This window comes from Microtus oregoni, unplaced genomic scaffold, assembly GCF_018167655.1.
Source record: "Microtus oregoni isolate MIOR12 unplaced genomic scaffold, Mior012 000077F_ref0000221, whole genome shotgun sequence".
Lineage (NCBI taxonomy): Eukaryota > Metazoa > Chordata > Mammalia > Rodentia > Cricetidae > Microtus > Microtus oregoni.
Window position 1 is genome coordinate 6,501,212 of NW_024544029.1, and position 12,727 is coordinate 6,513,938.

A 12,727-nucleotide genomic window follows, 5' to 3' on the forward strand; every position below is an offset into this window, starting at 1 on the left:
TTAATCCCAGTGGTAATAAAGTTAGAGGCAGACAGATCTCTGAGACCAGCTCCAGGACACGCAGGGCTCCCCAGGCCAACCTAGACTCCATACTGAACCCCATGCCAGTTTGGGCTACAGAGTGAGCACTTGTCTCACAAAACAAGCAGATAAAAAGAAGGTGGAGCAGCACCGGCTTATCATCCCAGCACTTGGGGAGCAGAGACGGGAGGATCTAGAACTCAAAATCACGCTAAACTGCATTATTAAATCTGAGGCCTGTCTGGGCTACATGAGACCTGGTGTCAAAGGAAAGAGACTTTCCGGATACGGTAATTCTTTGTTGCTGTAGTGTGTTTTGTGAGATAGCCTAGGCTGAACTTGAACTAGAGATTCAGTCTTAGGACTTAAGACTCCAAAATTTTGGATTGAAAGTACAAGCATACCTGGCTTGATCCCAGCAATATCACCAAAAACTGAAAGATAGTCCAAAGAGGTAAAGCAACATAAATGTCCACTGAGGATAAATAAACAAAAGGCAGTGTGGGAGAATGCAGTAGCAAACACCTGGCCTCAGCTATCTAGGAAATGAGGCAAATGCTGGGCGATGGGGCACGCCTTTAGTCCCAGCACTTGGAAGGCAGAGGCAGGTGGATCTCAGTGAGTTCGAGGCCAGCCTGGTCTACAATGCGAGTTCCAGCACAGCCAAAACTGTTAATTGTTACACAAAGAAACCCTGCCTTGAAAAAGAGAAAGAGATGAGGCAAGAGGCTTATTTGAATCCAGGAAACAATGGTATATTGCATATGGCCCTAAATTCAATCCCCAGTGCACATGGGCAGGTACACACACACATACACATACTCACATAGTGGGGGTGGGGGATAATACAGGATTCCATTATCTATCAAATACACAGAGTAGTCAAACTAATGGAGGTAGATAGTAGAACGGTGATTGACAGGCTTAGGGGAATAAGGAGTTGTTGTTTGATACACAGGGAGTTTCCCTTTCAGAACAAAAAAGTTCACGAGAGGGCTGGAGAGATGGCTCAGAGCTTAAGAGCATTGCCTGCTCTTCCAAAGGTTCTTAGTTCAATTCCCGGCAACCACATGGTGGCTCACAACCACCACTGTAAAGAGGTGCCCTCTTCTGGCCTGCAGACATGCACACAGACAGAATATTGTATACAATAATAAATAAATAAATATTAAAAAAAAAGTTCCGGGCGGTGGTGGCGCACGCCTTTTAATCCCAGCACTTGGGAGGCAGAGGCAGGCGGATCTCTGTGAGTTCGAGACCAGCCTGGTCTACAAGAGCTAGTTCCAGGACAGGCTCCAAAACCACAGAGAAACCCTGTCTCGAAAAAAAACCAAAAAAAAAAAAAATTAAAAAAACAAGAAAGAATAAACCCTTGTGGCAAAATATCAAGAAAAGCAGAAAGGTGACCAGACACGCTTCGCTGTCTAGAGACCAGATGATTCCCCAGGAAGTCAGGGCCTCACTACAAAGGGGATAGAGTTCTCAATGGCGCCGAGCACACACTGAGCAGCAACAGTGGGGAAGGCTGAGTCCTACTCTACAAGGTCCTTCGGTTACATGGTCACATGAGGAGTGGACTCCTTCCCTGAAACGGAGCAAACATAAGCTTTCCTTCAGTCTCCGGGGAAAGCAGCAAGAATGATATAAGCAGCTGCACTCCTAAGAGAGACTAAAGCGGTCCAAACGAACGGAGTCTTTTCCACTCCCAGCTTTAACGTGGTGGTTCTGCAACGGGAAACTACAGTAGCAATTTAAAAAATAGTTAATATAAATTTCTTTTGATGTCAATATTGAGTGACTATACAGTTTAGCACACGAAACACATAAAACCTCAACAAAAGAAGACTTCCGCGTCCCCTCCGTTAGTAATCAGCCTCTGAAGCCTAACCAGGCTCCCTGGATCGTGCATGCGTGCTGATGTTTTGGCTGGTAACCTGCAGCGCCTTCCTCAGGCCCCAGCTGTTTCTGTTCTTCTCATTCTGGGTTTCCAATAGCATCTTGTCTATATTTAGAAGTAATGCCAGTATCAACTGTGGGATCAACAGGTGCTTGGAGAGCACTTGAGCACTGAGCAGTTCTCAATTGTATTCCCGAGACAATTAGTTCTGGCTCTGCCCCTGCTGTCTTGACTTCTCTAAGTTTGAGTACCATGTACACTACATAAACTAGACTAAACAGAAAAAGTAAGTGTGATCACAAGGCAAATCTTAGTGATATGCTTTTAGCATTAAAACTAGAACCTAGAAACTTTAAAACCAAAGGAGCAATAAATTTTCCAAAGATTCTACAGATGGAATTGTTTGCCTACAAACCAATCAAGCAAAAGCGTCATCTGCATCAGTCAGGCGTGGTGGTTCATACCTGTAATCACATCTGGGAGGTTAAGACAAAAAGATTAAGGAGAACTTGGGCTATATTACAAGACCAAAAAAACAGAAGATGGCAGGGGATGGGAGGCAAGAATAAAACAAATTACTATTAACATATTGGACTCAAGTTAAAGCCAGATCATACTGCTTTTTATCAATCAAGATAGGGAGCAGAGGAGCTTGAGAGATGGCTTAGCAGTTAAGCTCGTCCAGAGGAGTTTGGCTCCCACATCAGGAAGCTCACAGCTACCGGTAACTTCTGCTATAGGAGATGTGACACCTCTTCTGGCCTACAGCATACACACTGCAGACGTGCGTGCACACAGACACAGACACACGTCTTTCTGTTGGAGACACAGACACACGTCTTTTTTTTTTTTTTTTTTTTGGAAAGTATAAGGATGGATACACCAGTTCATTCCTGCAATTCCAACAATTGGGAGACTGAGATAAGAGGATCACAGAGTTCCAAGGGAGTCTGGGCTTTAGTAAAAGCCTGTAAAGTTCAGCCAGGCATGACTGCTTCTTTGGCCCAAACTGAGCCTGAGACAGAAACAATTACTATGAATTACAGACCAGATATTGAGTGTTATCATCTCAAAAAAAATTTTTTTAAATATTTATTTATTTATTATGTATACAATATTCTGTCTGTGTGTATGTCTGCAGTCCAGAAGAGGGCACCAGACCTCATTCCAGATGGTTGTGAGCCACCATGTGGTTGCTGGGAATTGAACTCAGGACCTTTGGAAGAGCAGGCAATGCTCTTAACCACTGAGCCATCCCTCCAGCCCCTCAAAAAAATTTTTAATCGAAGTACGATTTAGAGACATGACAAATGGCTCTAGTGGCTAAAACCATTGGACTATTGCAGAAGATCAGAGTTCGATTCCCAGTAGCCATTTCAGGAGGCGCAAAACTAACTGTCTCTCCAATTCCAGGGAAGTCAACCTCCTCTTCTGGTCTCTGGGGCACTGCGCTCACATGTACAAACACACTGACATGTATAATTTAAAATAATAAATAAGATTTTTTCCCCCCGAGACAGTGTTTCTCTGGGTAACAGCCCTGGCTGTCCTGGAACTCGCTCCGTAGACCAGGCTGGACTGAGCTCACAGAATGCCTGTCTGTCTCTGATTCCCAAGTACTAAGATTAAAGGCATGCGCCACCACCACTCCAGCAAGAATTTTTTTTTAAATATTTATTTATTTATTATGTATACAATATTCTGTTTTGTGTGTATGTCTCCAGGCCAGAAGAGGGCACCAGACCTCATTACAGATGGTTGTGAGCCACCATGTGGTTGCTGGGAATTGAACTCAGGACCTTTGGAAGAGCAGGCGATGCTCTCAACCACTGAGCCATCTCTCCAGCCCCCAAGAATTTTTTAAAGTGTAATTGGATATGATTTTTGAATATTTATAAGGTAGCCTAATGTTGCTTGCTATCAGAAACATAGCTGACACTCCTTTTAGCCCGGCACTCAGGAGGCAGAGGCAGGCAGATCTCTGTGAGTTCAAAGCCAACCTGGGCTACCAAGTTCCAGGACAGGCTCCAAAGTTACAGAGAAACCCTGTCTCAAAAAACCAAAAAAAAAGAAAGAAAAAGAAAAAATAAAATAAACATAGCTGAAAAATATAAAATGCCCAGAAATTTTTAGTTTAGATGAGTCAGCAAAAGGAAACACCTCACAAATGAAAAGCTGAACAGAGATCTATGAATATGTAATGCTAATGACAACTTCAAACTCTGCAATCTTCTAGTTAGTGCTGTATCAGATTCTGTCTTGGAATGCAAGCATCTAGAAAATACAAGTCCAACATCATGGTCCACACCTGTAATCCCAGAATTTGGGGAGTCTGAGGCAAAAGATACTTCAAGAGGAACTGGGTTACACAGTTGGTTCCAAGCCAGCCTGAGCTACCGAGTAGGACCCTCCAAAGGGTGGAGGAGGGGGGAGAAGTGGATACAAATTCCACAACCCAGAAATACTTTCTCACAGTATTCCCGGGTCACCTTACCTCAAACTGGAAGGTACTCAGACTGCTGGATCATTAGGAATTAGCACCCACTGAACAATTTCTCAAAAACCCCAATTCTCTTCCCCAAGCACAAAACCAAAATTAGATGGCTTATGAACATTTCTCAATGGAAAACTGAAATTCTAACAAAGATCAAACAATTAGATTTTCATCACAGCTTTCCACTCCAAACACCTTGAACTCTGCAGCATTAGTGACCTCACTCCTAGCAAGATATTTCGGGTAATGTGTCCTCTCCCGCTTCAATAAATGCAGAAAAATTATGTAGTCTGGTGAGCTGATCGGGAATAAATATTACAGCTTTGTCTTACAATAAAACTGACTACAAATAATTATAAAATTATTGAAAGACTGGCTTGCATGACTTAGCAAGGGGCCAAGTCTAAAACTAACCCACTTTCTAAAAAGATTCAATAGTGCACTTATCCGATACTGTACTTTAATTTAAAACCAAACTCCTATCTCTTTGCCTCTCTTTGCCTTCTCAATTCTCAAATTCCTAAATTGTTCTTCTATCCTTTAAGACCCATGACGGCACTTGCGTCCTAAGGACCGCTGACACCCAAGCAGAAGGTTTTTCATCCATGCCCATTTCGCTGTACTTCACATTTCGAATTACCTACTATTTCATTCTTTTCTATCACACTCGTAGTTTTCTAAACCCAGTACCGCACACGCTCAAGCCAGAGCCCCCTCACTCCATTGTTTCTCTGGCCTATCCTTTGGAAACTCCGCAACTCGGACCCGTGTGCTTCGCTCGCCCCTTTAACTCCACAAACCCTCCGCCCTCTGCACGCTGCAGGTCCCGAAGGGCTCACGGTCCTCCTCCTCTCGGTACCCCACCCCCCAACAACTGCTCCCTACCTCGAGCCCCCCGCTCCACCTCTGGCCCCTCTCACCCCGCCACCCACTTCACCCAACACCCTCAGCCTCACCTAGCCCGGGCTCCCTGCAGCCGCCGCGTCCCCCAGTTCCGGGCGCTGCGTCTGGGACGCTCCTGGGTCTGGGATGAGGAAAGAGCCTCCGCCTCCTCCTAGTCCTCGTCCCCGGGAGCTGCCGCCGTCGCTGCCGCGCTCCTCCCCGAGCTCGCCCAAGGCCCGCCGCCGCCCCGCCCCCACGGCCGCCTTCCCCGCTTCCCTCGTCCGCCGGGCGGCGGGCAGAGACTCGCTGGCGCGGCTGCGGCCGGAGTGCCCGCGGATCCACAGCGACCCTCGCACGCACTCGCGCTGCTCGCCCCTCGCCCCGCCTCGGAGCCCGCGCGCGCGCGTGCGCCCCAGCCAGCCAGAGCGCAGGGCGCGTACTCGCGCCAGCGCGACGCCGCTGCGCCGCGCGCGAGGAGGTTGCGGCCGAGAGGCGCGCGAGGGAGACTTGAGCCGGGGGACCTGGCCCGAGGGCGCGCGGCCCGCGGGGGACGCTGGGCGGTCGGGTTACCGCTCGTCTCGGGCGCTCGTCCTTCGCGCCGGTTTCGCGTGCCCGAGTTGCGGGAAGCCGGGGTGCGGGTCAAGGGCCAAACGAGAAGGAACGGCGAATGAGTGGAGGCGCGTCCGCGTGCGGGACAGCCAAGAAGCTAGGTGAAGCGGCCGGGCTAAGGGTGGGCGATTGCGCGCCCATCAGTGAAGAGCTGAGCGGGAACTGGCGGAAAGAGCCGAAACTCTCCGGAGGTGGCCGAAGGTTCCCAAAGGGGGCACCTAGCGCTTTTTGCTCCAGGTCCGCAGGGAGGTCAGTCCTCTCCGGCCGTGTGCTATTCAACTGCTCACGACTATGCCCTTTAACTTTGACCCCTTCCGGACTCACCTTCCGCTTCTAAAGGTCATTCCAGAGCCACGGGCCACTCAGCCTAGTGGAAGAGGGTCAGATCAGGAGAGAGGATGTACAGGCAAACAACCTCACATCCCTCAACGTGGCAGTATTTAATAACGCCTACTGTGGAATCTTTCTGTTAAATACCGATCTTCGTAATCAGTACTCTAAATCTCCAACTTCTCTAGGAACAGAATCATCTCTAGTATTTTTTTTTTTTTTTGGTTTTTTCGAGACAGGGTTTCTCTGTGGTTTTGGATCATCTCTAGTATTGATGATGTATCTTTTGAGTTAGCGTCTTACGGCTTGGCTGATCAAGAGAGGGGCTATAGAAGGAGCTCACTCAGAGGCATGTCCAACCCACATGCAAATCGAGGAACTTTCTTTAAACATAAGATCTGTTGTGGCGATTATTTTTAAAGTCTGGATTATGAGGCAGGCGAATCTCTGAGTTCAAGTCCAGCCGGGTCTCCATAGTGAGTTCCAGGGACCCAGTTTTATATTCCTTAACTTTGAATGGGTAGGAGCTAAATAGATTTGGAGCCAAATCAGTTGTGGTGATGCACATCTGTAATTCAAATTCTCAACGGCTGAGAGTGAAGAAAGGCCAGGTTTGGACCAGCCTTGTACTACATAGTAGGTTCTAAACCAGCCTGAGATGAAACACAGGCTGGAGAGATGGCTCAGTAGTTACATTCAAATACACTGTTCTTACAGAGGGCCTGAGTTCACTTCCCAGCACCAGGTTGCTCATAAACACCTGTAACTCCGTCTCTAGGGTTTCCTACACCCTGGCCTCAATGGAGCACCTGCACTCCTGTGATACACACGGATACACACATAATTAAAATAAAAATAAATTTAGCAGCCAGGCCATGGTGGCACACGCCCTTTAATCCCAGCACTCGGGAGGCAGCGGCAGGTCTATCTCTGAGTTCAAAGCCAGCCTGTTCTACAGAGCAAGTTTCAGGGTAGGCTCCAAAGCTACAGAGAAACCTTGTCTCCAAAAACAAAAACAAAACAAAACTCTGAGATACAATGAGCCCTAGTTAAAACATGCCCAATTGGGGCTGGAGAGATGGCTCAGTGGTAAAGAGCATTGCCTGATCTTCCAAAGGTTCTGAGTTCAATTCCCAGCAACCACATGGTGGCTCACAACCATCTGTAACGAGGTCTGGTGCCCTCTTCTGGCCTGCAGACATACACACAGACAGAATATTGTATACATAATAAATAAATATTTTAAAAATTGCCCAATCTATTCCAAACACAATTTTACAGATTTAATAGGCAAACGGCAGAGCTCAGTTGTTAAAGTGTTTGCCATACAAGTATGAGGATCAGAACTGTTCAATTCCTAGAACTCTTCTGGCAGAAACAACAAAACCAGAGTGGTGGCTTGAACTTGTTATCTCAGCATCAGATGAATTCTAGGGTGGAGATGGGAGAATTCCTGAGGCCTACCTGCAAGGCAGCCCAACCTACTTGGCACATCCCAGGAGAGCCTCAAAAAACAAAAGATGAGCTAAATTAGGTGTAGCAGCACATACTTTTAATCCCAGCCCTCAGGAGGAAGAAGCACATAGATCTCTGTGATTAGGAGACCACTTCTTGAGCTACATAGTGAGTGCCAGGCTGCACTCGGTAGGCAGAGGCAGGCAGATTTCTGTAAATTCAAGGCCAGTCTGGTCTACAGAGCAAGTTCCAGGACAGGCTCCAAAGCTACACAGAGAAACCTTGTCTCAAAAAACAAAAACAAAAACAAACAAACAAAAAAAAACCGAGGGGAGCATCTGGGAGGTTGCTGTGGAGGATTATAAATCTAAGGCTTGCCACCTGCTATAAAATGCTTTATAATTTATAAAACTCTCAATACATTGTCTCATTTGATTGTCTCATTCCTATGATACAGGCAACATTATCCCCATGTAAGAAATGAGAAAACTAAACCCCAAGCTTGTTAAATAATTTATCCAGGATTACAGATTTATTAAATGCTCTGTTATTTGCTTTGGAGAAGACAAATCCTGCCCTTAAGGAGTTTGGTGAAGTTAAAGAAATACTTGTAAACATGAGAAAGACAATCACACAGCAACACGTAAGAAAATCTTGAGAGCCGGGCGGTGGTGGCGCACGCTTTAATCCCAGCACTCGGGAGGCAGAGGCAGGCGGATCTCTGTGAGTTCGAGGCCAGCCTGGTCTACAAGAGCTAGTTCCAGGACAGGCACCAAAAGCTACGGAGAAACCCTGTCTCGAAAAATCAAAAAAAAAAAAAAAAAAGAAAGAAAATCTTGAGAGACAGGTACAATTTAGACAAGAATACTAAAGAAATTCAAAGGGAATGCTTATTGAAGGCAGAATTAATCAGTGAAGGTTTTACTCCGGAATAACCTTAAACTAGGTCACAAAAGGGATGCAAAGTTTCAGACTAGCGGAAATGAGGTGAAAAAGACAGGACAGCAGAAACAGCAGACACCCTGAAGGGTCTCGCCAGCCAGATGCTCGCGGGGAGGTCACCTGCATAGAGGACTGAGTTCCTACTCTCCAGCCGGTGGGCGGTGGGCACGGCTTAAGCAGTCACAGACTTTCAAATTCCAATTATACAGAAGTGCAGTAATTTTAAACTGCTGCTGGGTTCCAGGGAAGAAAGAGAAAAAAATAAAAACAATCAAGCCCAAAGTGGAGAAGTAACGGGAGCCTTGATGGCTCTGGAGACTCTAAGCAGAACATGTGGACAGTGTCCCGTGTTGTGTCGTCCCTCCCTCCCCGCCAACCCTTTCCCTTTCTTGTTTGTTTTTTTTTTTTTTGTTTTTCAAGACAGGGTTCCCCTGTGTGACTCAGACTGTCCTGGAACTCGCTCTGTAGGTCAGGCTAGCCTCACACTCAGAGATCTGTCTGTATCTGCCTCCTGAGTGCTGGGTCTAAACTCCTGCGCCTCTAAGCCCAACTCATTTTTTATCGTTTTAAATGTGTGTGGGTGTTTCCCTGAGTGTATGTCTGCATCACGTGCCTGCAGACACCAGAGGTCAGTTTTCTTCAGTCCCTGTCCCCCACACACAAGCAATTGTGTGTGTGTGTGTGTGTGTGTGTGTGTGTGTGTGTGTGTATATAAAAGAGTCAAGGTCAAGTTTAGGCCTGGAGTCCAGCTGCTTTTGCAGAAAACCCGAATTTGGTTCTCAGTGTTCGTGTCAAGTGACTCACAAACCATGTATAGCTGTAGCCCCAGAGGATCTAACGCCTCTCGGGGCCGCCCTGAGCGCTGTACTCACAACATGCACATGTCCCCACCATCACACACATACACACACACAAGACACATACAAAAAATACACACACACACACACAATTTAGAAATAAACAAATAGCCGGGCAGTGGTGGCACACGCCTTTAGTCCCAGCACTTGGGAGGCAGAGGCAAGGCAGATCTCTGTGAGTTCGAGGCCAGCCTGATCTACAAAAGTTAGTTTCAGGACAGGCTCCAAAGCTACAGAGAAACCTTGTCTCGAGGTCTGGAACAGTGTGAATTAAATTTGTTCAACTTTTTTACACAGGACAGTGTTTTCTTTTGTGGAAACTTGTTAGAAAGATTTGCTTAGCCGGGCGATGGTGGCGCACGCCTTTAATCCCAGCACTCGGGAGGCAGAGGCAGGCAGATCTCTGTGATTTCGAGGCCAGCCTAGTCTACAACAGCTAGTTCCAGGACAGGCTCCAAAGCCACAGAGAAACCCTGTCTCAAAAAAAAACAAAACAAAAAAAAAAAAAAGATTTGTTTAGCATTATAATCTGCAAATAAACAAATGGACAGGTAAAAGCTGGGTGAGCAGCAGGACAAAGGAAGAGAACTGGGAGGGAAGGAGAAAGAAGAGAAAGGAAAAAGCCTGTTAAAATGACATCTCTTTCGACCAGAATGCCACATAAATTTTTTACTTTATTGTTTAAAACTCACTGTAACCAAAACAAAGCAAAACTAAATCCAACCAGCAGAACAACTGAGGAAGTTTCAGTTCCTCATGGTGCCTTAAGGGAAATGTGGAGGACAAGTGCCCAGTAGAGAGTGAGCTCAGTAGTTAAGAGAGCACTGGCTGCTCTTCCAGAGGACCGGGGTTCGAGTCCCAGCACCCGACTGTCTGTGACTCCAGATCCAGAAGATCTGACACCTTAGTACGAATAATAAAAACCCAGAGACAGATATTGGGGTTCAACCTAAAGATCAGAAAAGCAAAGCAACCAACCACTGGAGAGACCTTTTACTTCTACCAAATCTTCAAACCAAAGGGACAAGATCCTGTCTCCAAGAGAGAGCCTGTCTCCATGAATCCTCAGGCTCCACACTCCACTGAGTTTCTGTCTCCCCTTTATATTCCTCTCTCCACCCAGCCATATTGCTCCTGTCTCCACCTCCCTAGTGCTGGGATTAAAGACCTGTGATCCCAAGTGTTGGGATCACCTTTGTATGAGCTCTGTTTCTCTTTTAGACAGATTCAATCTTGCCTAGTCCAGGGTGGCTTTGAACTAACAGAGACCTGCCTACTTCTATCTCCCAAATCCTGGGATTAAATATGTGTGCCACTACTCACACTGGCCTGTATGACTGACTAGTATGGTTGCTTTGCTCTCTGATCTTGAGGCAAGCTTTATTTATTAAAACAAAGTTAATATGCCACTATATTTCCCCTTTTTGTCTAAAATGAAAAGAAGGCTATAACCAACATAAGAAAAAATATATACAATAAGTAAATAACTATATATAATAAATACAGGCAATAATTACATCAACAATGTCTAGTCCCTTTGCATTTGACAAATTCAGAGAAAATACTCCATTTCTATCCTATCTTGGTGAGTCCAAAGTCTTGGGCCTAATTTACTTTCTATCTACTGAAAGACCCCCGGTGTGGGGAGACTCTCACTCAAGTCTCAGGATAACACGACCCCCCCAGTAACTCACGAGAGACCGTCCTTGCTGCAATCACACGACCAGTGCACTGGGGCCGAGACCCCAAGTAACTGGGAGAAGGGATTTTTAAGGGAAGAAACCACAGCCCAGTAATCCAAAAGGGGTAGGGAGGGCATCACAGAAAATTCCAAAAATACCAGTGATGATCACAAAGGGGGCAACTCCCTGCTTCTCAAGATTATACTCAAGATTACAATTTAACTTTATCTTCAGCTAGTTCCTGAAACTGAACAGGCTAATCCTAGATTTCTGATTCTTCTCTGCCTGCTTAGATTTTTGGCTCTATTTTTTCCTGCTAGGGGGGGTCTGGATTTATCCAGGTCTTTCACTACTTGCTTTCTGTGTCTGGTAAACAAGGAAAACTATAACTATCTGATTTTCAACTTCCTCAGAGACACAAGAAGGAAATAATTGAGTAGTCAGGAAGTGTGAGCAAGCGACTTCCAAAAAAATGTGAGAAATGACAGAAACAGCTGTCTGTCTGGAAAGTCACCCAAAGTTCCTCTGCAACATTGGGGCATCCATATCTGACAGACATTGCCTGCTCTTCCAAAGGTCCTGAGTTCAATTCCCGGCAACCACATGGTGGCTCACAACCATCTGTAATGAGGTCTGGTGCCCTCTTCTGGCCTGCAGACATACACACAGACAGAATATTGTATACATAATAAATAAATAAATTAATTAATTAATAAATATTTTTTAAAAATGATAAAGCTGATAATGTTTACAACTGACATTACATAAATTCGACCCAAATTAGTTATCCTCTCATTGAATTGTTCCATTTTCAAACTGTCCAGTGTATCATCAGACAGAGACACAAATCCCTCCATTGCAATGGAACACCCCGTTTGTTAATGTGGGGAAAAGATACTCTCTTTTAATTAGGTCCTCCCTGTAAAACTTCACAAATTTTACAGACCAGATTTGGTCTTACCAAATTTGCTGACGATGTTGATGAGGATGTGAGACTTATTGCTGCTGAGTAGGCCAGTAAAAGACTGCCTGGATTTCAAGGCAGTTACAGAGTGTGACAGCAGCCTGAGAAGAGTTTTCAGGGAGAGCCCACCCCAGGAGAGGTAAAAGAAGACTTAGCCAGTAGGGTGTTGACTCTGCGTGTAGTTCAGGCCTATGCTGGCGACTGTAACGCTTTGTTTGTGAATTCGTACCCTAAACCCAAATTTAGCATGAATAATAAAAACCCAGAGACAAATATTGGGGTTCAACCTAAAGATCAGAAAAGCAAAGCAGCCAACCACGGAGAGACGTTTTATCTCTATCAAATCTCCAGACCAAAGGGACAAGATCCTGTCTCCATGAATCTTCAGATTCCACACACTCCACTGAGTTCCTGTCTCTTCACCTTTGTATTTCTCTCTCTGCCCAGCCATAACACTCCTTTTTTTAATGCTGGGATTAAAGGCACAGGATCCCAAGTTTTTCGAGACAGGGTTTCTCTGTAGCGTTGGGTCCTGTATGGAACTAGCTCTTGTAGACCAGGGTGGCCTTGAACTCACAGAGATCAGCCTGCCTG

The 12,727-nt window shown here is 45.8% G+C and overlaps 1 protein-coding gene across 1 annotated transcript in view; it reads right to left on the bottom strand.

Moving 5' to 3' along the window:
• Positions 1 to 5,930, bottom strand: part of Spats2 (spermatogenesis associated serine rich 2) — a 70,134-nt gene extending 64,204 nt beyond the window's left edge. The window contains exon 1 of the mRNA XM_041642493.1: positions 5,369 to 5,930. The gene's annotated coding sequence lies outside the window, so the exon portion shown is untranslated. The remainder of the gene's footprint in view (positions 1 to 5,368) is intronic.
• Positions 5,931 to 12,727: the final 6,797 nt, after the last annotated feature.